Source organism: Xenopus tropicalis, chromosome 8 (assembly GCF_000004195.4).
Source record: "Xenopus tropicalis strain Nigerian chromosome 8, UCB_Xtro_10.0, whole genome shotgun sequence".
In the NCBI taxonomy this organism is placed as follows: Eukaryota; Metazoa; Chordata; class Amphibia; order Anura; family Pipidae; genus Xenopus; species Xenopus tropicalis.
The window spans coordinates 37895570-37918820 of record NC_030684.2 but is presented as its reverse complement, the minus strand read 5'-3'; the positions used below and the strand labels follow the sequence as shown (position 1 = coordinate 37918820).

Genomic DNA, 23251 nt, shown 5'->3' with positions numbered 1-23251 from the left:
CTTGTATGGGTCAAAAACTCCCAGCAATACACTACCAAATTTCCAAAGCACTGCTCCAGAAAGCTGCATACTTTAGATTTCAAGGCCAAATATTCCACTTAGATTAGGTTTACCCTAGAAAACTATACTTTATTTCTGATGAATCCAGAATAGGCACAACTGCCTTTCTACTCTAAATTACCAAGTTGCAATGCTTTCCTAAATGTACCAGTCTTTATAAAATTTGTGACATATTTGAAAATTATTTTTTTTTTAAACTTTTTTATTGAGAATGATAGTTATATAACAGTATCATCAGTAGTATGTGGACTTACATTTGGTACATGAATAAACTGTACATTTGTTAACCATATATATTTGTTGTGTTTCATTCTTTAAAGGGGGGGGGGTAGGAAGGGGGGGTAGGGAAGGGGTAGGGAATGAGGGAGGTGATAAGGGAAGGGGGTAGGTAGGGGGTGGGCAAGTCAGGATCTTGCTTTTTTCAGATTCCCGGCTTGCTAGGGAATGGGAGGTAAGAAATAAAAGATTGGAACAGTGGGGAAAAACTGGTGTTATAACAAATCATTGAGTCAAATTGATCCTGTTGGAATACTTCTTTATTCTTCTCACCGAGATCCGGGTTCCACCTGTATATTTCTCTCGTCCGTGTGTCCCTTGGGACTTTTCAGTAATCGTTTCCCATTATTCAGATTTTCTTTTATCATATATGGAGAGTGAAGGCATGATTCCACTAGGGGAGGCAGAGTATTGTATCCATGGGCCCCATGTTTTTTGAAGCCGTTCTTGTCGGTCTGTGAGGATACTAGTTAATTTTTCATTAACTAGTATCCAATTTATCTTATTTTTTAATAGTGGTATGGGCAGAAGTGGGGATTTCCACGCTTTAGCTATTGTTAACTTAGCTGCTGTAAAGATTTGGTTTATTAGCGTCCTTATGTTTTTGTTTATGTTAGGAATTTTCTTTCCCAGTAGTGCATGTTCTGGGGATTTAGGCAGGTTTATACCCGTAACTGAATATATCATTTGGTAAACTCTAGTCCAGAATCTCTGCACCCTGGGACATTGCCACCATATATGGTGAACCGTACCTTCACTTCCACATTTTCTAAAGCATTGAGGGTCACATTGGTTGTTAATTTTATGGAGTCTAGATGGGACCAGGTACCACCGTAGCAGGACCTTGTATCCTGCTTCAAGCAGGGAGGTATTTATTGAGTTATGTGCTGTCTGATCCCATATTTGAGACCATACGTTTTCCTCTATTGTTTGACCCAAGTCTTTTTCCCAAGCTTTTATGTATGGTAAGGTTGGTGGGAGGCTGAACTCAGATAGTAAATTATATAACCTTGAAAGCACTCCTTTTGAGTATGGGTATTTTGTACATATGGTTTCTAGGTACGTGGAAGGTGGTACCCTTGTATCTTTAAATTTGGATTTCAGGTAATGTTGTACCTGCATGAACCTGAAAAGTTCTCCCGGGGGGGAGAATATAGTTGTTGGAATCTGTCCCAACTCAGGGGACCAGAGATTCCATACATGTGTCTTAATACTGTTAAGCCTTTGGCCTCCCACCATTGAAAAGACTCTTTGTTTAGTCCTGGTAGAAATTCAGGGTTACCAAATATTGGGACTGCTGGGTGGTGAGGAGAGAATAGTTTCGTTTTGTATTTTACCTTGTCCCAGACACTTAGTATATGATCTAGCATGGGGGTTATACCATCCAGTCTATGGACATAGGGTAGCCATAGGGTTGCTGTCAATTTTACTGGACAAAGAAAAATCATTTTTAAAGCTTCTACTCTACAGATTCTTATCTCCCACATAGCATTAGGTACCAAGATAAAACACCCTGAATATAAACACCAGGGGTCCACTGAACAGTTTGATGCCCAATATGTATAGGTTTAGCTAAGTATGTGGCATGTAGGGGCCCCAAGGGGAACATACCCCCATATGTACTGTCATTTCTGTCATTTCAGCTCCTGCAAAATCAACACATTTACTGCGTTTTATTTGGTATAAAGCTATAAAAAGTACTAAAATGGGTACCCACGTCTTTCTACTCCAAAGTACAAAGCTTTTGTAAAATTGGTGATTTTGACGAAACAAAAATCCTCAAAACTTCCACTTTGCAATATCGTTTCTCTCACAGGGCTTTATGTAACCATATAAAACACCTTAATTATGAACCCCCGAGGTCTACTGAACAGTTTGAAGGCCAACATACATAGGTTTATCAATGTAGATGGCACTTACAGTGCCCAAAATATACACTGTGCGCACTAATTTCATGGCTTACCTTTACTGAATTCATAAACACACGGGCAGTTTTGTGTGGGGTAAAAGAGGAAAAAATATAGGGTTACCCCTGAAAACCATATAGTTTTGGAAAGTACACGTTCATACAAATCCAACATGGGTAAAGAGTCCTTTCTACACCAAAGTACCAAACTGCAAAGCTTTCTGAATATCACCTAAAAACATTGCAATTTGCCGCATTTATCTCACACAATTATTTCATACAATGACTCTATGGAGGAGATTCACTAAGACACGAACGCTCCGAGCGTATTCTTGCCGATTTTTTTGCGCCCGCGCGAAAAATTCGGAAAGGCTCTGCCGCTGTTTACAATGGTCAGTACAAAAATTTTGTGACTTTCGGATCGCCAATACGATATTATCGTGAGTAATACAATTTTTTCGGAAGCATTTTCGGGATATTTGTGATCTTCAGAAATTTTCGTTTCCAATCCGAATTTTTCCCATTCGTGATTTGTATTTGTGGATTAGTAAATCTGCCCCTATGTCTGAACGCCAGAGGTCTACTGGAGAGTTTGATGGGCAATATACATAGATATACCAAAGCATGTGGTGTGTACAGACCCCAAGTAAAAGTAGTGCCTATGAATTTTTTCACTGACCAACTCAGCTTCTGCAAACAGAGCCCCTGACTGCATATTATGTGCTGTAACACCCCCTTACTGTATAGAGACCCCCCCCAAAAAAACATATTTTTGGAAAGTACACATTGTGAAAAATCCAAAACAGGTGAAGACGTCTTTCTACAGCAAACGGCAAAGCTGTGCTTGATGCGGGACTGTGATGTAAGGGTGGGTTATTATATCGCTCAGATGCACCAGGTTTGCGTTCTGTCATTTAGGAGTTTTATTTAATAAAAAGAATGGTTGCATCAAATTATTATAGGATATTAACCCTTAGAATCCATGACACCAGCATATTGTCAGCTCTGTAGATCCAAGGTTTTGATTGACTTCCCTGATTTAAGTCATGCATTTGTTTCCACACCATTGCCTGGCACAGATCAAAGGCAGGTGCCCACTGTACTGCCTGTAACTTCTCCCCTATCCTACCCTGGCAGTTGCCAGAATTTACAGATTGCCAGTCCAAGCCTGCCTAGGTCACTGCAAGACTGTTGTGTCACATCAATATAATCAGAAACCTAATTATAACGGCATAACTATCGGAGGGGATAGGAAGCACTTGGGGCCCACCAGCAGGCATGGGCCAGAGCCGCTTTAAGGTACCAGTGGGCCAAGGCCAAAATGTAATGGGTGGGCCCCCACTGCCCCAACAAATTAGTGATAGAATAACCGTCAAACACAACCAACCTTTGGTGGCCCATAGGGAACATCCAATATCTGTGCTGCACAGTCAGTACAAAGACACTGTACATTAGTTTAAGCATTTAATGAGCAATATATACAGGTATCAGACCTTGTATCCAAAATACTTGGGACCTGGGGTTTTCCGAAAAGGGATCTTTCTGTAATTTGGATCTCTATACCTTACGTCTTCTAAAAATCATTTGAACGTTAAACACAATAGGAATGGTTTGCCTCCAAATAGGATTCATTATATCTTAGTTAGTTTCAAGTATACAGCATGATTACAGCATGTATGCCATTTGTCCCTCTTCAGCCACAGCAATACATCCAGATCATGCACCAAATGTTGCCCAAACACATGGGTAAAATGCCCAAACTGCCCTGTCATTCCCTTAGTCTCTAAATAACAGATGGCACCTAGGCTCTAGTCCATTCTCCCATTAATAGAAGGCAAGGTTAGCAGATAACACCCAGCTTCTGGCATTATGGGAACTCTTGTGAGAACACCAGCAATTGTTAAGTCATTTACTCCCTAAAGAGTTTGGTAACTATGGGAAGGGAGCCACGAACGAGTAGCACAATATATTAATATTGCCCAGCGGGATGCAAATGCACACCACCTATTACCGTCTATTACCATCTTTCCTTTCTTTCCTATTCTCTTTCACTTTCTACTTTATTACTTTGTAAAAAAAAAATCAACAAAGAAAATCTTTAAAAAAAAAAAACTAGGGGAAGGGTGACAATTGATTTCTACACTGAAAACAGGGAGCGCAGAAGAGCGGGAGGGGGGACAGACACGTCACTGTGGCTGCGCAAGGGGCTGGCAGGGGCAAGGGAGCATGGACCAGGGGGGGCAGGAGAGGTAGCTGCATGGAGCCCCCCAGCCTTACGCCCCAGGCAGGTACCCCTTCTAGCCCTAGTTCCAGCCCTGATGTAACAACAATAAGGAACATTACCATAAAAAAGGAATGTGTTGCTACGGTTTTATAAGAACAAGGTTAGACATTTTCCAATTACTAAGTCTTTGACCACTAAGCAGCATAAAGGCGCCCATTCCTGTAAGTCCTCTGTCCCAACAGCCAGTTTATATGTATAGGCCGGGTCAGCAGCGTTTAGCAGCTCCCGTAGGGCCACCTTAACGCACTGTTTTCCAACTAAAGAAAAACTCTGTGTAGTTTAATGCTTTCCTATAAAACAATATGGTATTGCACATTCCCATGATAATGTATGCCATACATACGCCTGATTGTGGCCTCTTTGCACTTTGCATGCTGCGCTCAGGCTCACAAATGAACCCCATGGAATCCCTCCGATTAGTTTATTCCAACCTTCATAAACAGCATTCTGTTCTTTTGGGTACCAACAATATGCTTACAGTTACATGCCAACCCATTCCTTAATTCTCTGTTCCACCTCTTACATTCTAAATTCTACAGCCTTCCCATGGGAACGGAATTACAAAAAGTGCTTGATAAGTCCCATCTTCATTTATCCACATGATGTTATGTCTACACATTCATTATAATTTTGCCCCCCCCCCCCCCACCCCCCACTCTCCCCCTCCAAGTAAAGGAGGCAACACTCTGCCATTCAGGTTTGCCTTCTGGCTGATCAAGCCACAGTCTGAACAGATAGAGCACGTAAGATGGCTGTGAAAAGGCAAATAAGTACTCCATTAACATCAACTATGCCGGTACTTTCCATGGAAAATGGGCAATAACTCTACGTGTGCCGGTAAGATTACAGAAAAATGGGCAATAGGCACTGTAGAAACTGCACACATGCCGGTAAGATCGCTGGAAAATAGCCCGAGTACTCCCAAGACCACCATCAGGGGGGGGGCAAAAGGGGGACAGTCGTCTCGAACGATTCTCGCTATTAAGGGTGGCTTGGCCTTGATACTGTTTTTTTTTAGCTCAGGCCCCCTTTAAACAATTACGGGCCCTATCATTGGTGGTCAGCGGGTAATCCAATTGGTCGCATCCCATGCGTAGTGTGACGTCAGTACGCACAGGGTGCAAACTTATAGTAGTGGGGATGTAGCGGGGAGCCAGAGGATGCAGCGAGATCGATATTGTCCCCATTGGTAAAGGAGAAGTGCTAGTGAGAGAAGTCGATTCCCAGGGATATGAGTGTGCAAGTTGCGTCTGCAGCTGCCCCCTACTGGACAGATATTATTAGATCCTCATTCCATCACCTAAAATGTAATGGTCTGGCTCCTTATGAAAAAACGGCTATTTTTATTCACAGGGGAGAATTAAAGCTTTATCCTTTAAGCGGTGAACTTCCTTACTACACACTATACATTACAGTCTATGGAACACTTGATTGCAGATTCTGGGTAGAGCGTGCACACTTTATGTAACACATCATCATCAGGGTGCTTACTACGTTCTATTTAAACAATGTCTGGCTGAGGATTCTGGGTAAAGTTCTCCAGCCTACAGAGCACAGCATTCCCGGGTGAACATTCTGGGTGGGTAGAGTGTTGTTCCCTGCAGAGCCCACCATGTCTAGCTGAGGGTTCTGGGTAAGGAGTGTGTTGATGCCCAATACATCCCTCACAGCACAATCTTACAGTCTGGGAATAGGGAATTAGGGGTTCCCCAGGCAGTCTCTTCAACACACACTGTCCTAGTGGGGGGCATTTCATCCCCCCTAGACTTTACTAAAGCCACATTGCTTAGCTGTGTACACAGTGGGGAGCCGGAGGAAGCAGGGGGAGCCGGAGGAAGCAGAAGGACGCTGGGGGGGGGGAGAGCCGGAGGAAGCTGGGAAATCTTGTTGTGAGGGGCCCCGTGATTTCTGATGGTGGCCCTGAGTATTCCAATATGGGGATATGCTGATAAGATCACAGAAAATGGAAAATGAGAAACAGTGAGAACATGCTGTGCCCACCCGTGTTCCGCACTTACACGTGCCTGTGTGTGTACACCACAATAGGGTAGAATGGAATGTGTTTTTATCTGAGCTCTCCTGCAGTGGAATGCAGGAGAATGCTGGCGCAGTTGAGTACAACTCTCATCAGTATGAGCCCATAGGACAAAGTTTCTCTTGTGGGGCTTCCTGTTGGTTGAATACAGGCATTACAGATAACTTTTATTCAGATAAAAGGCTCTTGTCTTCTCTGTACTTACCATAATCCTGTTTGCATCCTCCCAAAGCTGTGCTGTCTGTCTGGTCATTTCCTCATGGAAAGCGGAAGGGGCCAAGCAAACAAAGGGGGGGTCCCACCTACAGAAAATGATATCCCATAGATAAACATAACTAAGAGTGATTAAAAACCAACTAAGACAACTGCCCCTTAGTGTTGCACATAATCTGAAACCAGAAATACATCAGGAATTCTGTGTGGCATAGATATACCCCTGTAACCAGCACTATTCCTCTAGAACAAGACAGTGACTAAACATTAACTAAATATAAAATGGCCGCCATGGGCAGATTTTAGTGTCAGGCAAAAGCATTTCAAGAAACGCAATTAATCAGAGTGCAAAAAACAATTAAAAGCTACAAATCATGTTCCAATTCTCTACTTTATATGCTGCTTTTTTTGTTTCACCAAATAAGAACTCCCTCTAGTGGCCACCAGGGCAAACAACAGCCTATACGTTGCAGGACAATTTCATGTACCTACCTCATTATACTTTAATAAACAGTCTCCAGTTAAGTGCGCATTTAATTCCTTCTTCCCACCAAGAGCTTAAAAATCAAAAATGTTGTATCTGTAAAAAAAAAATAAAAAAAATACAGAATTAGAATTTTTAAACTGTTCCTCTGTGTGAAAATGTATTGGGGGGATCTCGCTGAGTAACTGAACCAGAGTTTACTGTAAGAAAGTAGACAAAACCCAGCACAACTTTATAAGAGAGAAAAAAAAGCATTTGCTACGGCCTTATTATTATCATTCTGTTTGTGCTATCCTAATTCCATAGTAGGAATCTATTTTAGCCAAGATCTTCATTATGAGAAATGCATAGAACCCTGGTGCTCAGGAGCAAAATTAATGCAAACAGAATTCCGCACTTTTTGGCACCCCCAGTGATTGTACCTTTCCTTCTCCTTAAAAGGCATAGTTCACCTTTAAATTAACTAGAAGTATAATGTAGAGAGTTCTATTCTGAGACAATTTACAATTGGTCTTCATTTTTTTATTTGTGGCTTTTGAATTGTTTAGTTATTTGTTTAGAAGCTCTCCAGTTTGGAATTTTGGCAGCTACCTGGTTGTTAGGGTCCAATTTAGCCTAGCAACCAGACAGTTGTTTGAAAGAGAGACAGGAATGTGAATAGAGGAGAGCCTAGATAAGTAATAAAAAGTAACAATGACATTTTAAAGCATGCAATATATTTATGCGTTATTTCATAACACCGTTACTTTCTGAAAACTACTGTTCTGAAAATGACCATTTCCTGCAAATTGCATCACTCTAGGGCCAACACAAACTTGTCCATGTTGTCACCACAGACAATCACCAGCTGCCATGTTGTTTAGTAACGCCCACTCCTGGGAGGCGTTAAGTTTCACAGTAATTATCGCCACATTTTATGCTTTAACGTTTCATATGTGTTTGTGAATTATGCGTTAGTATTATTTCTATTCGATAATTACCTCAAAGCGATGGAAATAACGCTTTGCGATAATCAGGATTTTTGCGCATGCGATATGAGTAGTAACACATGTGAAATGACTTTTTAACGCATAAAACTATGCGATAATCGCTAACGACCTTTAGTGAATCAGCCCCTAAGTCTGTAGTGCAATTCAGATCCCCCAAGGGCAATGTGGTCTTACTACTCAGTCACAATTGATTTTAATTGCACTACAGACTTAGAATGCTAAAAGGCAGGGTAGGACCCAAAGTGTGGTATTAACAACTGTTTAAAAAAATAATTGTAAAATAACTGAGCGCTGGCCGTCTTTCTCCTTCTTTTTACGTAACAGGACCTGATAAAACTGTATTTAGTAGTCATAGTGTTAACAGTATTTTATAAGAGCTCTCCATAGCCAAAATTATTATCATGCACACAGTGTTGTCATCATAAAGGAACAATAGCAAATCGGTCTAGAGCTGAGTTTCTATGGGAACCAGATTTAGCCCTAAACGTAGATTTTTCTCCGGCGATCAAAATCTTTTAACCCGGCCAATCGAGGAGATGACCGATATTCGCAGCCTTAGCGATATCGGTCGTCGCATCGAGCTGCCAAACACGCACCGAATATCGTACAGAAGGAGTTGCGTGTATGGCGGCTTTTACTTTTAAAGTGGGATTTACATATCCTTTAATGTTTTCAGTTGTAGCCTTTTGCTCTCCAGTGTAGTTAAGGTGTTTTGTGCTAGAATCACTTTGTGTGTTTGCTCTAAAAGATTTATGCCGCCTAGTAACTTACGTACTTCTTTATCTTCTACTCTTTTACAGCCAAGCGCAATCAGGAGGCCTCTCAGCACACACTTTAGTGTTTCCCAGAACGTTGCCGAGGAGATCTCTGCTGAAGAATTGTTATGAATTATTTGGGCCATCCATCATTGTATCTGCTTTTTAATGGTCTCTATATAATAGTCGTTTGGGTGTCCGTGGAATTGTACATTTTGTCTAACTGGGGAATGGTCGGATAGGTGGGAATATGAAAATATTGTTGTGAAGCCAATATATAATCAACTCTTGAATAAACTGTGAATGTTTTAGAAAAATGAGTAAAGTCTCCCTTTTTTGGGTTTAATGCCCGCCTTACATCAACCAGCTGCATTGCTGCTAAAAGGTTTTTGGCCTCTTCGACTCCTTTATTTGAGATATTACTCCTTTGAGAGGAGGAGTCTACTAATGGGTTAAGTGTAGCATTAAAGTCTCCACCCAGTATTATTAACCCTACACTTAAGTTTTCTAAAACTTTCAAAAATGTCTAATATAGGAAATCTGACCTGAATTGGGAACACAGACATTTGCAATTGTACATATCTGGTCAGCCAATTTACCTTTAATCATTAGGAACTGCCCCTCGGTGTCGAAAAGTGTGTCTATATGTTTAAATGGTAGGTCCTTATAAATCAAAGTAAGAACTCCAGTGGCTTTCTTTGTGGGATTGTTGCTCATGGATATATGGGGGTACAATTTATGGGTCGTAGTTAGAGAATGTTGTTGTTTTTTTTTTAGATGAGACTCTTGGATGATCACTATCTTGGCTTCGCTTTTTTACACTCATAGAATCTTTCCTTGCTTGACAGGTTCATTAAAGAAAAGGACAGTACAGTCCGTATTTGTTAGATCAGCCATTCTGGTGGGTTGAATCTACATGCCCTACTAGATTACTTTGCTGACACTTGCTGGTAGCTTGCAATACGGGGAAAGGAGAGGTTAGGAAGGGGGAACAGTCCAGCTAACTAAGTAGCTGAATAGCAAAAGTAAAGTGTAAGCGATGTGCCGCAGTAGTTTTACAAGGGGAGTTCCGCTTGACTGAAATAGTGTAACAAGGGCAAAGGTGTAATGTACCTTTAATTTGGGGAAACGTAATTGGTTGAGGTGGATAGGATCATATATTTGAACCTGTATCGATCTGAAGCATCCATCCCTAATCCAGTCTTAGGGAAAGAGAACCATTACCAGCAGAATGTTGGAGATAGTAGGGAAAATGTAAGGAAATAACTGTTACCTTAATATATTATAATATACCCATTGCTTTGTAAGGCAAAACATAGGGGGAAAGTTACTCTTTTAAAGGATCTTAGTTTACTCGAGTCCACTCTTATAAAAGCTGAGAAGTGGTAAAGAGTGACTTGGACTTATGTACTTAAGGATGTCCCATAAAACTCGGAGAGTAAAAGGAAAATAAGGGAAACAGTTGTTCATCAGGTAAGAAGTCAAAACAAGCAGTCAGGTCAATGTCTGCGTTCCTCACATGGGGGTACAATGTCAAAATCGGTTTTTATTCTGAAAACCAGCTTTATTGTTATGCTGAGGTTTAACATTTGATGTGGCTCTATTCTAGTCACTGTAGAAGTGGCAGGTACCAGTCAGGTCCAGGATCAGAGCATAAAGCTACTTCCTAAGTCCAAACATCTCAAGGGAAAGTTCAATGTCCATAGCAAGTTTTCCAGCATCCTGTTTTAGTTGAAAGAAAGTCGCATCTTGTCTTTAGTGGTTCTGGGAGTACAAGTTATTCTCAGTTCAGTATCCCTGAAGTTCAAACGTTAGCTCTGATATTTTCACGGGATCAGGTAACCATCCCAGGTAAGTCTAATGATGGTAGATGTAGTGTCAGTGGGCGTGTGTATCACTGCTACAGTTCCATCCTTGTTTGTTGTAAGAGCAAAGGGATAGTCACATCTGTAAGGGAAACTCTTCTCCCTCAGAAGGTCAGTGAGTGGCTTCAACATTTTCCATTTGGATAATGTGGTTCTAAAGAGATCCTGGGAGAGTTTAATGACACAGTCCTTATATGTGAAGTTACTGACCTCCTTAGAGTTTAGTAGAATTTCCTCCTTCAACGAAAAACTGATAACAGCACAGTATGTCACACAGAGCATTTAAGGGAGAGGCTTTCAGTTTTTGGACTCTTTGAAATATTTCTATTTCTGTGGATGGATCTCTGTTCAATATACTGTTACATATCTGTAACAATACTGTGCCTATTCCTCGTTTTGTGTAGCTTCTGGCAATCCCCGCACCCTGAAATTGTTTCTCCTACTTCTGTTCTCCTGATCTTCCAACTGTCTTTGGAGGTGAAGAATAATATTGTCCTCTTGTTGTAAATGCATATGTATTGTTTTCTGATTAGTTGTGCACTTACTTATGTTATGTTATGATCTAGGTCATCGGTGCGCGCTGCCAGAGTAAGCATATGTTTTTGTTATGTCTTGTATTCCCTCCTTTATAGTGGCCGTCACCTCCTGCAACATTTCTCTGATGTTGGCTTTGAAGGTAAGTTTGAGATGTACACTAGTATATCTGTTCTGCCATCAGCATCGCTATCAGGTTCGGATAGCTCTCCATTGGATTTGGCCTTCTCCTCCCTTTCCTCCCGTGCATGCGGTCCAATTTTTTCTTCAAGAATAGAAGCGCTGCATCAGGTTGAACCACTTGTTGTTTTCTGCAGAGAGTTCTCTCCCTCTCCGGTTTGTTTTTGCGAGTTTTCCCCATTTCTTCTTTCTCCTATTAGGGCTGTAAGGGGCTCTCAGGAAAGCCACGGCCCAAGATTAATTGTTAACGATATCTCTCAGTTTAAATTACCAAAACGTAAATTGCTTAAAACCCAAATGGATTTGTTGAGAGAAAAAATATACAATACAGGTTGGGTTACCTTTTCTTCCTAACAGCAAGTAAAGATGGTATTCAAGCTGTAATTCACACACCGAATGACAACTACCCCAAGTCAGCCTAGCGGAATGGTCTGCTGAACCTAGCAGCACACAAGCAATGGACTTTACTCTCCAAGAAGAATGGGTCCAAGTGACTAATCCAAACCAAAACTGAGGGATCCAGTGAGCGCCTAAAGTCCCTCTAATTCAATGCAACTTAGAAATGGGCACTTAAAGAGATACTAACACCACAAATAAAACCCTTTTTACACCTATCATAATATTGTCTTTGCATACTATTTATACTTTTGTCATTTATACTATTTGCCCAATGCTTTTATATAGCAATGCACCCAATTCACTATTTTATGACCCTGCTGAACCCTGAATCCTTTACAAAAGATTTGACCGAATACTGAACCGAATCCTAATTTGTTATAAAGAAAACCATGTGCTTTGTGCATGGTAAAAATGTTTTAACTTCCGTGTGTTTATGTGACAAAAAGTCACATGATTTTCAGGATTTGGTTTGGCCAGAGGCATGGATTCAGCCAAATCCGAAACCTGCTGAAAATGGCTGAATCTTGGCCGAATCCCAAACCGAATCCTGGATTCCGTACATCCCTACTTTTATATTATCGATCTGATTCCCCATGTTCCTCTATGAGGGGGCTGCCATATTTGTGCAGCAGGAGACCATTACAATTAGAAGCTATAACTGTCAGATCGAAAAGGGACAGTCAGGTTGGAAAAACTGTCAGGTTTAGGAACTTCAAGGAACAATTACTTACAAAAGGAGCCCTATCAGTGAAAAAGATCAACATGACCTATAGAGAACTTTTATTGTACATTAATATTTTAAAGCATAGTTTTTAGTGTCAGTACCACCTTTTCCATGAGGACTGACTGCAAAGGATCTCAACAGGTTACGGCCATAAGGAAGAAGGAATACATAAGATAACAAAATCTTTTGTCTGTAAAGGTTTTACGCAACTTTGTTATTGTTTTGGTTATTGGGTATACCTGCCATATGTTGTTTATTCCTCCTTCTCTCACTGACTTAAATAATATTCCTGTAGGGAAAGCTGATTGCAGCCTGGCATTGGCTCCTGACGCCCATACACTTAAGTGCCACCTCATCCTGAGAAGCAATCATTTACCCCCCAACTGTAACTGCAGCCATTACCTGCCAGCCAAGGGGATGAACCCCATAAAGTCTACAGCAGCACGTTACTGAACCCCTGTATAACATATTAGCTTACCCCTTTATCCCACCCTTACCTCTACCCGAAAATCTAAAAGGTGAGAACAAGTCCTACTGACAAAGGGAATGTTATACCTTTAAGTTAACTTTTAGTTTGTAATTGGTCTTCATTATTTTAGGAGTCTCTCTCCTATTCATTTTCCAGTCTCTGTTTCAAACCACTGCCTGGTTGCTGGCTGAGTAAACTTTTAGTATGATGTAGAGCAGGGGTCCCCAACCTGCGGGTGTAAAAATTTCCTCCATCGAAAAGTGTCTATACAGGAAACTTACCCCCTTTATCCTGCCCCCCCCACACACGTCCAAATATTTCATTGGTCCCTCTTCAGCTACAGCAATACATTCAGATCATGTAGGGAATGTTGTGAAATTCTCTAGCTATCCCTTTCATTCCACTACACTGTGTATTAGCCCCACCAATTATTATTAATTCTAGTCAGTATGGCATTCCTAAAGTAGTCAGGGGCAGCACAAGAGAAAGGAAGAGCCCACTGCCGATCACTCCCCCACAGACACATACAAGGTGAAACAGGAAAAATCCAAGCGGTCACCCCTCCCTCAGCCAGCTGTCACTTGGAGTTACAGAAGGGGGGAGGCAGACAGAAGAGGTACAACCTTAGCGCCCCTCCACATTTGCATCCTAGACACGTGCCTCTTTCCCACGAGCAACATACATTATTCTGTCTCTCCTAACAATTAGGGTCCCTTCTTATGTACTTACATCTGGCCACTGCTAATAACAGATGTTAGTACTTTAGCCTCATCCTCTACTGACTAGGGTTCTATTGTCTTCCACCTTGTGCAGAAAGATGGGCCCTTAATGATGCCGGTATCTACGCCAGTACAAACATCCAATGAATTAATAAGCCCCCCAAACATCCACTTTGCTTTGAAGACTGCCCCACGTGCATTTATTACTCCAAGTTAACCATATCAACAAATCAGATATTAACAGTCATTCTTCCTTTCTATGTACTGTGAGCTAAAGCACCTGGTTTGTATAGGTGAATGCCCTGGAGTAAACGGCACCCGTTAAAACAAATAGGGGTCAGCTAATAAGTCTTCCTAAGACACAGTCTGGAAAGGGTCCCTTTTTGCTCACCCAAGTGGGTGCTATGAAGGCACATCAAAAAGGAGGGCAGAATTACAGCAGACTGTGCGTGTTATATCATTGTCAAAGTCATGACCTTAAGTTAGACTTTGCCCCACTAAATACAGATACAAATGCCCTGTACCAATAGTAACATTGACACAGCTGAAATAGTTCAGGGCTACAGTAAAAACCATTATACTATTATACAAGTACTGTACAAAAAGGAAATTACTAGAAAAGGTAATGCCCGTTGGTCAGTCATGGATTTAGTTTGTCAGTTTAATTATATAAATAATCTCCCCATGTGCATCCATGATTGCCCAACAGGCACTACCTTTGCTTGTTAGGCCATGGGTACATGGGAATCATTTTGCAGACTGAGAGAAGGGGATCCTGCTTCCTGCTTTCGTGGTTTTTTTTTTTTGGCCACTCTCTGCTCCGTGTACCTGCGCTTAAGCTGAAGCTATACTTTTCAGCGCAGGGATACAGATTTTAGGGCCACTTTAGGAGATTTTAAGCACACTGTGTGGCCAGTGCAGTGGCCATAAACAGTGCAGTCAGATGTGGTATAACAACTGCTAGGGTCTCGGGCATAAAGCAGCAATGCCAGTTGCCCGAAGTGGGGGCTCAGGGTATTTTACAATTACATGTTATCTTCTCAGATCCCTCTCGTTTCTATTTTCCCACTTTGCATTTTATTCTTGTCCATTTTTCTTGATTTGTGTTTATCTTACCCCATCCCTTGCCTTGTTTAGTATCTCTCTGATATTCATCTCCTCCAAATCAGTTTAGGGCAAAGGCACACAAAGTGTAGGCCCCACTTTTTCTCACATGAGTTTTGTAGCCAGGTGGAGAGAAGTGGATCTGCTCCTTACGCTTCCAGGTTTAGCTGCTCTGACAGGCACAACTTCGGCCCAAGTGCAGCTACACCAGGCAGAGCGGAGCAGAGATCAGTCAAAAACACATGCTGTGTGTTTTTCCGGGCCAATCTCTGCTCTGCTGCACTCAGTGTAGCTGTACACAGCTGTGCCTGTCTTTGCAGCTAAACTTGGAAGCGTACAGGAGCAGATCCACTTCTTTTCACTTTGTCTGCCCTTACCCTTAAGGCAGGGACACATGAAGCAGATTGTCTGCTTTCTTCTTTTTCACCTAGGCAGAGGAAAGCTGTGCTGTGCGCTCCTTCCCATAGCTCAATTCATCAGCGCAAAAATGCACACTTTTGCATTTCCATGCTAATATCCACTTCATGGGTCCCCAAACAGGTCGATGCCATGCCTGTGAATGGAGCTATGGGAAGAAGCAGATCCACTTTCTCTGCCTGGGTAAAATACAACAGGCAAACCTGCTTCAGGTGCCCCTTCCCTAAAACTTCTCTTCTTGCTCTACCCTTCTTTCCATTCTCTTCATCTTCCCTTTCTCCTACTGTCACATTAACTCATCCTGCTCTCCTCCCTATCTGCCATATCAATGTATTTATTTGTACATGGCAATCTCCCCTTATTTTTACCCTATGGTACAGTTTGACCCCAATTCCTTTTAGTCCTCTGTCAAATGATACAATGTCTTCTCAATTCTGTGCAATTGCATTCTGTTTTTCTTTCCACTACTCATTTTCCCCCACCTTTTAGTTTCTAACCATTTTACTTCCGCCTGCCCCACCCACACTGTGTAAAAACTGAGGGATCCAGTGAGCGCCTAAAGTCCCTCTAATTCAATGCAACTTAGAAATGGGCACTTAAAGAGATACTACACACCACAAATAAAACCCTTTTATACACCTATCATAATATTGTCTTTGCATACTATTTATACTTTTGTCATTTATACTATTTGCCCAATGCTTTTATATAGCAATGCACCCAATTCACTATTTTATGACCCTGCTGAACCCTGAATCCTTTACAAAAGATTTGACCGAATACTGAACCGAATCCTAATTTGTTATAAAGAAAACCATGTGCTTTGTGCATGGTAAAAATGTTTTAACTTCCGTGTGTTTATGTGACAAAAAGTCACATGATTTCAGGATTTGTTTTGGCCAGAGGCATGGATTCAGCCAAATCCGAAACCTGCTGAAAATGGCTGAATCTTGGCCGAATCCCAAACCGAATCCTGGATTCCGTACATCCCTACTTTTATATTATCGATCTGATTCCCATGTTCCTCTATGAGGGGGCTGCCATATTTGTGCAGCAGGAGACCATTACAATTAGAAGCTATAACTGTCAGATCGAAAAGGGACAGTCAGGTTGGAAAACACTGTCAGGTTTAGGAACTTCAAGGAACAATTACTTACAAAAGGAGCCCTATCAGTGAAAAAGATCAACATGACCTATAGAGAACTTTTATTGTACATTAATATTTTAAAGCATAGTTTTAGTGTCAGTACCACCTTTTCCATGAGGACTGACTGCAAAGGATCTCAACAGGTTACGGCCATAAGGAAGAAGGAATACATAGATATACAAAATCTTTTGTCTGTAAAGGTTTTTACGCAACTTTGTTATTGTTTTGGTTATTGGGTATACCTGCCATATGTTGTTTATTCCTCCTTCTCTCACTGACTTAAATATATTCCTGTAGGAAAGCTGATTGCAGCCTGGCATTGGCTCCTGACGCCCATACACTTAAGTGCCACTCATCCTGAGAAGCAATCATTTACCCCCCCAACTGTAACTGCAGCCATTACTGCCAGCCAAGGGGATGAACCCCATAAAGTCTACAGCAGCACGTTACTGAACCCCTGTATAACATATTAGCTTACCCCTTTATCCCACCCTTACCTCTACCCGAAATCTAAAAGGTGAGAACAAGTCCTACTGACAAAGGGAATGTTATACCTTTAAGTTAACTTTTAGTTTGTAATTGGTCTTCATTATTTTAGGAGTCTCTCTCCTATTCATTTTCCAGTCTCTGTTTCAAAACCACTGCCTGTTGCTGGCTGAGTAAACTTTAGTATGATGTAGAGCAGGGGTCCCCAACCTGCGGGTGTAAAAATTTCCTCCATCGAAAAGTGTCTATACAGGAAATTTCTGGTCAGCCAATTTACCTTTAATCATTAGGAACTGCCCTCGGTGTCGAAAAGTGTGTCTATATGTTTAAATGGTAGGTCCTTATAAATCAAAGTAAGAACTCCAGTGGCTTTCTTTGTGGGATTGTTGCTCATGGATATATGGGGGTACAATTTATGGGTCGTAGTTAGAGAATGTTGTTGTTTTTTTTTTTAAATGAGACTCTTGGATGATCACTATCTTGGCTTCGCTTTTTTACACTCATAGAATCTTTCCTTGCTTGACAGGTTCATTAAAGAAAAGGACAGTACAGTCCGTATTTGTTAGATCAGCCATTCTGGTGGGTTGAATCTACATGCCCTACTAGATTACTTTGCTGACACTTGCTGGTAGCTTGCAATACGGGGAAAGGAGAGGTTAGGAAAGGGGAACAGTCCAGCTAACTAAGTAGCTGAATAGCAAAAGTAAAGTGTAAGCGATGTGCCGCAGTAGTTTTACAAGGGGAGTTCCGCTTGACTGAAATAGTGTAAAGAGGGCAAAGGTGTAATGTACCTTTAATTTGGGGAAACGTAATTGGTTGAGGTGGATAGGATCATATATTTGAACCTGTATCGATCTGAAGCATCCATCCCTAATCCAGTCTTAGGGAAAGAGAACCATTACCAGCAGAATGTTGGAGATAGTAGGGAAAATGTAAGGAAATAATGGTTACCTTAATATATTATAATATACCCATTGCTTTGTAAGGCAAAACATAGGGGGAAAGTTACTCTTTTAAAGGATCTTAGTTTACTCGAGTCCACTCTTATAAAAGCTGAGAAGTGGTAAAGAGTGACTTGGACTTATGTACTTAAGGATGTCCCATAAAACTCGGAGAGTAAAAGGAAAATAAGGGAAACAGTTGTTCATCAGGTAAGAAGTCAAAACAAGCAGTCAGGTCAATGTCTGCGTTCCTCACATGGGGGTACAATGTCAAAATCGGTTTTTATTCTGAAAACCAGCTTTATTGTTATGCTGAGGTTTAACATTTGATGTGGCTCTATTCTAGTCACTGTAGAAGTGGCAGGTACCAGTCAGGTCCAGGATCAGAGCATAAAGCTACTTCCTAAGTCCAAACATCTCAAGGGAAAGTTCAATGTCCATAGCAAGTTTTCCAGCATCCTGTTTTAGTTGAAAGAAAGTCGCATCTTGTCTTTAGTGGTTCTGGGAGTACAAGTTATTCTCAGTTCAGTATCCCTGAAGTTCAAATGTTAGCTCTGATATTTTCACGGGATCAGGTAACCATCCCAGGTAAGTCTAATGATGGTAGATGTAGTGTCAGTGGGTGTGTGTATCACTGCTACAGTCCCATCCTTGTTTGTTGTAAGAGCAAAGGGATAGTCACATCTGTAAGGGATACTCTTCTCCCGCAGAAGGTCAGTGAGTGGCTTCAACATTTTCCATTTGGATAATGTGGTTCTAAAGAGATCCTGGGAGAGTTTAATGACACAGTCCTTATATGTGAAGTTACTGACCTCCTTAGAGTTTAGTAGAATTTCCTCCTTCAACGAAAAACTGATAACAGCACAGTATGTCACACAGAGCATTTAAGGGAGAGGCTTTCAGTTTTTGGACTCTTTGCAATATTTCTATTTCTGTGGATGGATCTCTGTTCAATATACTGTTACATATCTGTAACAACACTGTGCCTATTCCTCATTTTGTGTAGCTTCTGGCAATCCCCACACCCTAAAATTGTTTCTCCTACTTCTGTTCTCCTGATCTTCCAACTGTCTTTGGAGGTGAAGAATAATATTGTCCTCTTGTTGTAAATGCATATTTATTGTTTTCTGATTAGTTGTGCACTTACTTATGTTATGTTCTAGGTCGTCGGTGCGCGCTGCCAGAGTAAGCATATGTTTTTGTTATGTCTTGTATTTCCCCCTTTATAGTGGCCGTCACCTCCTGCAACATTTCTCTGAAGGCTTTGAAGGTAAGTTTGAAATGTACACTTGTATATCTGTTCTGTCATCAGCATCGCTATCAGGTTCGGATAGCTCTCCATTGGATTTGGCCTTCTCCTCCCTTTCCTCCCGTGCATGTGGTCCAATTTTTTCTTCAAGAATAGAAGCGCTGCATCAGGTTGAACCACTTGTTGTTTTCTGCAGAGAGTTCTCTCCCTCTCCGGTTTGTTTTTGCGAGTTTTCCCCATTTCTTCTTTCTCCTATTAGGGCTGTAAAGGGCTCTCGGGAAAGCCACGGCCCAAGATTAATTGTTTAAGGATATCTCTCAGTTTAAATTACCAAAACATAAATTGCTTAAAACCCAAATGGATTTGTTGAGAGAAAAAATTTACAATACAGGTTGGGTTACCTTTTCTTCCTAACAGCAAGTAAAGATGGTATTCAAGCTGTAATTCACACACCGAATGACAACTACCCCAAGTCAGCCTAGCGGAATGGTCTGTTGAACCTAGCAGCACACAAGCAATGGACTTTACTCTCCAAGAAGAATGGGTCCAAGTGACTAATCCAAACCAAAACTGAGGGATCCCAGTGAGCGCCTAAAGTCCTCTAATTCAAATGCAACTTAGGAAATGGGGCCACTTAAAGAGATACTAACACCACAATAAAACCCTTTTTACACCTATCATAATATTGTCTTTGCATACTATTTATACTTTGTCATTTATACTATTTGCCCAATGCTTTTATATAGCAATACACCCAATTCACTATTTTATGACCCTGCTGAACCCCGAATCCTTTACAAAAGATTTGACCGAATACTGAACCGAATCCTAATTTGTTATAAGAAAACCATGTGCTTTGTGCATGGTAAAAATGTTTTAACTTCCGTGTGTTTTATGATGACAAAAAAGTCACATGATTTTCAGGATTTGGTTTGGCCAGAGGCATGGATTCAGCCAAATCCGAAACCTGCTGAAAATGGCTGAATCTTGGCGAACCCCGAACCAAATCCTGGATTCCGTACATCCCTACTTTTATATTATCGATCTGATTCCCCATGGTTCCTCTATGAGGGGGCTGCCATATTTGTGCAGGCAGGAGACCATTACAATTAGAAGCTATAACTGTCAGGTCGAAAAGGGACAGTCAGGGTTGGAAAAACTGTCAGGTTTAGGAACTTCAAGAACAATTACTTACAAAAGGAGCCCTATCAGTGAAAAAGATCAACATGACCTATAGGGAACTTTTATTGTACATTAATATTTTAAAGCATCAGTTTTAGTGTCAGTGCCACCTTTTCCATGAGGACCTGACTGCAAAGGATCTCAACAGGTTACAGCCATAAGGAAGAAGGAATACATAAGATAACAAATCTTTTGTCTGTAAAGGTTTTACGCAACTTTGTTATTGTTTTGGTTATTGGGTATACCTGCCATGTGTTGTTTATTCCTCCTTCTCTCACTGACTTAAATAATATTCCTGTAGGGAAAGCTGATTGCAGTCTGGCATTGGCTCCTGACGCCCATAAACTAAGTGCCACCTCATCCTGAGAAGCAATCATTTACCCCCCAACTGTAACTGGCAGCCATTACCTGCCAGCCAAGGGGATGAACCCCATAAAGTCTACAGCAACACGTTACTGAACCCCTGTATAACATATTCAGCTTACCCCTTTATCCCACCCTTACCTCTACCCGGAAAATCTAAAAGGTCGAGAACAAGTCCCTACTGACAAAGGGAATGTTATACCTTTAAGTTAACTTTTAGTTTGATATAGAATGTTCCAGCAACTTGCAAGGCTTCATTATTTAGGAGTCTCTCTCCTATTCATTTTTCCAGTCTCTGTTTCAACCACTGCCTGGTTGCTGGCCGAGGTAAAACTTTTAGTATGATGTAGAGCAGGGGTCCCCAACCTGCGGGTGTAAAAATTTCCTCCATCGATAAGTGTCTATACAAGAAACTTACCCCCTTTATCCTGCCCGCCCACACACGTCAAATATTTCATTGGTCCCTCTTTCAGCTACAGCAATACATTCAGATCATGTAGGGAATGTTGTGAAATCTCTAGCTATCCCTTTCATTCCACTACACTGTGTATTAGCCCACCAATTATTATTAATTCTAGTCAGTAATGGCATTCCTAAAGTAGTCAGGGGCAGCACAAGAGAAAGGAAAAGCCCACTGCCGATCACTCCCCCACAGACACATACAAGGTGAAACAGGAAAAATCCAAGCGGTCACCCCTCCCCAGCCAGCTGTCACTTGGAGTTACAGAAGGGGGGAGGCAGACAGAAGAGGTACAACCTTAGCGCCCCTCCACATTTGCATCCTAGACACGTGCCTCTTTTGTCTACCCCTAGTTCCAGCCCTGCTCATAGGTCCCACGAGCAACATACATTATTCTGTGTCTCATAACAATTAGGGTCCCTTCTTATGTACATACATCTTGGCCACTGCTAATAACAGATGTTAGTACTTTAGCCTCATCCTCTACTGACTAGGGTTCTATTGTCTTCCACCTTGTGCAGAAAGATGGGCCCTTAATGATGCCGGTATCTACGCCAGTACAAACATCCAATGAATTAATAAGCCCCCCAAACATCCACTTTGCTTTGAAGACTGCCCCACGTGCATTTATTACTCCAAGTTAACCATATCAACAAATCAGATATTAACAGTCATTCTTCCTTTCTATGTACTGTGAGCTAAAGCACCTGGTTTGTATAGGTGAATGCCCCTGGAGTAAACGGCACCCGTTAAAACAAATAGGGGTCAGCTAATAAGTCTTCCTAAGACACAGTCTGGAAAGGGTCCCTTTTTGCTCACACAAGTGGGTGCTATGAAGGCACATCAAAAGGAGGGCAGAATTACAGCAGACTGTGCGTGTTATATCATTGTCAAAGTCATGACCTTAAGTTAGACTTTGCCCCACTAAATACAGATACAAATGCCCTGTACCAATAGTAACATTGACACAGCTGAAATAGTTCAGGGCTACAGTAAAAACCATTATACTATTATACAAGTACTGTACAAAAAGGAAATTACTAGAAAAGGTAATGCCCGTTGGTCAGTCATGGATTTAGTTTGTCAGTTTAATTATATAAATAATCTCCCCATGTGCATCCATGATTGCCCCAACAGGCACTACCTTTGCTTGTTAGGGCCATGGGTACATGGGAATCATTTTGCAGACTGAGAGAAGGGGATCCTGCTTCCTGCTTTCGTGGTTTTTTTTTTTGGCCACTCTCTGCTCCGTGTACCTGTGCTTAAGCTGAAGCTATACTTTTCAGCGCAGGGATACAGATTTTAGGGCCACTTTAGGAGATTTTAAGCACACTGTGTGGCCAGTGCAGTGGCCATAAACAGTGCAGTCAGATGTGGTATAACAACTGCTAGGGTCTCGGGCATAAAGCAGCAATGCCAGTTGCCGAAGTGGGGGCTCAGGGTATTTTACAATTACATGTTATCTTCTCAGATCCCTCTCGTTTCTATTTTCCCACTTTGGCATTTTATTCTTGTCCATTTTTCTTGATTTGTGTTTATCTTTACCCCATCCCTTGCCTTGTTTAGTATCTCTCTGATATTCATCTCCTCCAAATCAGTTTAGGGCAAAGGCACACAAAGTGTAGGCCCCACTTTTCTCACATGAGTTTTGTAGCCAGGTGGAGAGAAGTGGATCTGCTCCTATACGCTTCCAGGTTTAGCTGCTCTGACAGGCACAACTTCGGCCCAAGTGCAGCTACACCAGGCAGAGCGGAGCAGAGATCAGTCAAAAAACACATGCTGTGTGTTTTTCGGGCCAATCTCTGCTCTGCTGCACTCAGTGTAGCTGTACACAGCTGTGCCTGTCTTTGCAGCTAAACGTGGAAGCGTACAGGAGCAGATCCACTTCTTTTCACTTTGTCTGCCCTTACCCTTAAGGCAGGGACACATGAAGCAGATTGTCTGCTTTCTTCTTTTTCACCTAGGCAGAGGAAAGCTGTGCTGTGCGCTCCTTCCCATAGCTCAATTCAT

The 23251-nt window shown here is 41.6% G+C and overlaps 1 long non-coding RNA gene across 9 annotated transcripts in view; it reads right to left on the bottom strand.

The window, feature by feature from the left end:
• LOC116406542 overlaps positions 1-23251 on the bottom strand; it is a 56518-nt gene that overhangs the window by 6672 nt on the left and 26595 nt on the right. For all 9 annotated transcript variants that reach the window (XR_004219528.1, XR_004219527.1, XR_004219533.1 and 6 more), the window contains 2 exons: positions 7267-7354; positions 6767-6863 (listed from right to left, as the gene is read on the bottom strand). This is a non-coding gene — a long non-coding RNA (uncharacterized LOC116406542). The remainder of the gene's footprint in view (positions 1-6766; positions 6864-7266; positions 7355-23251) is intronic.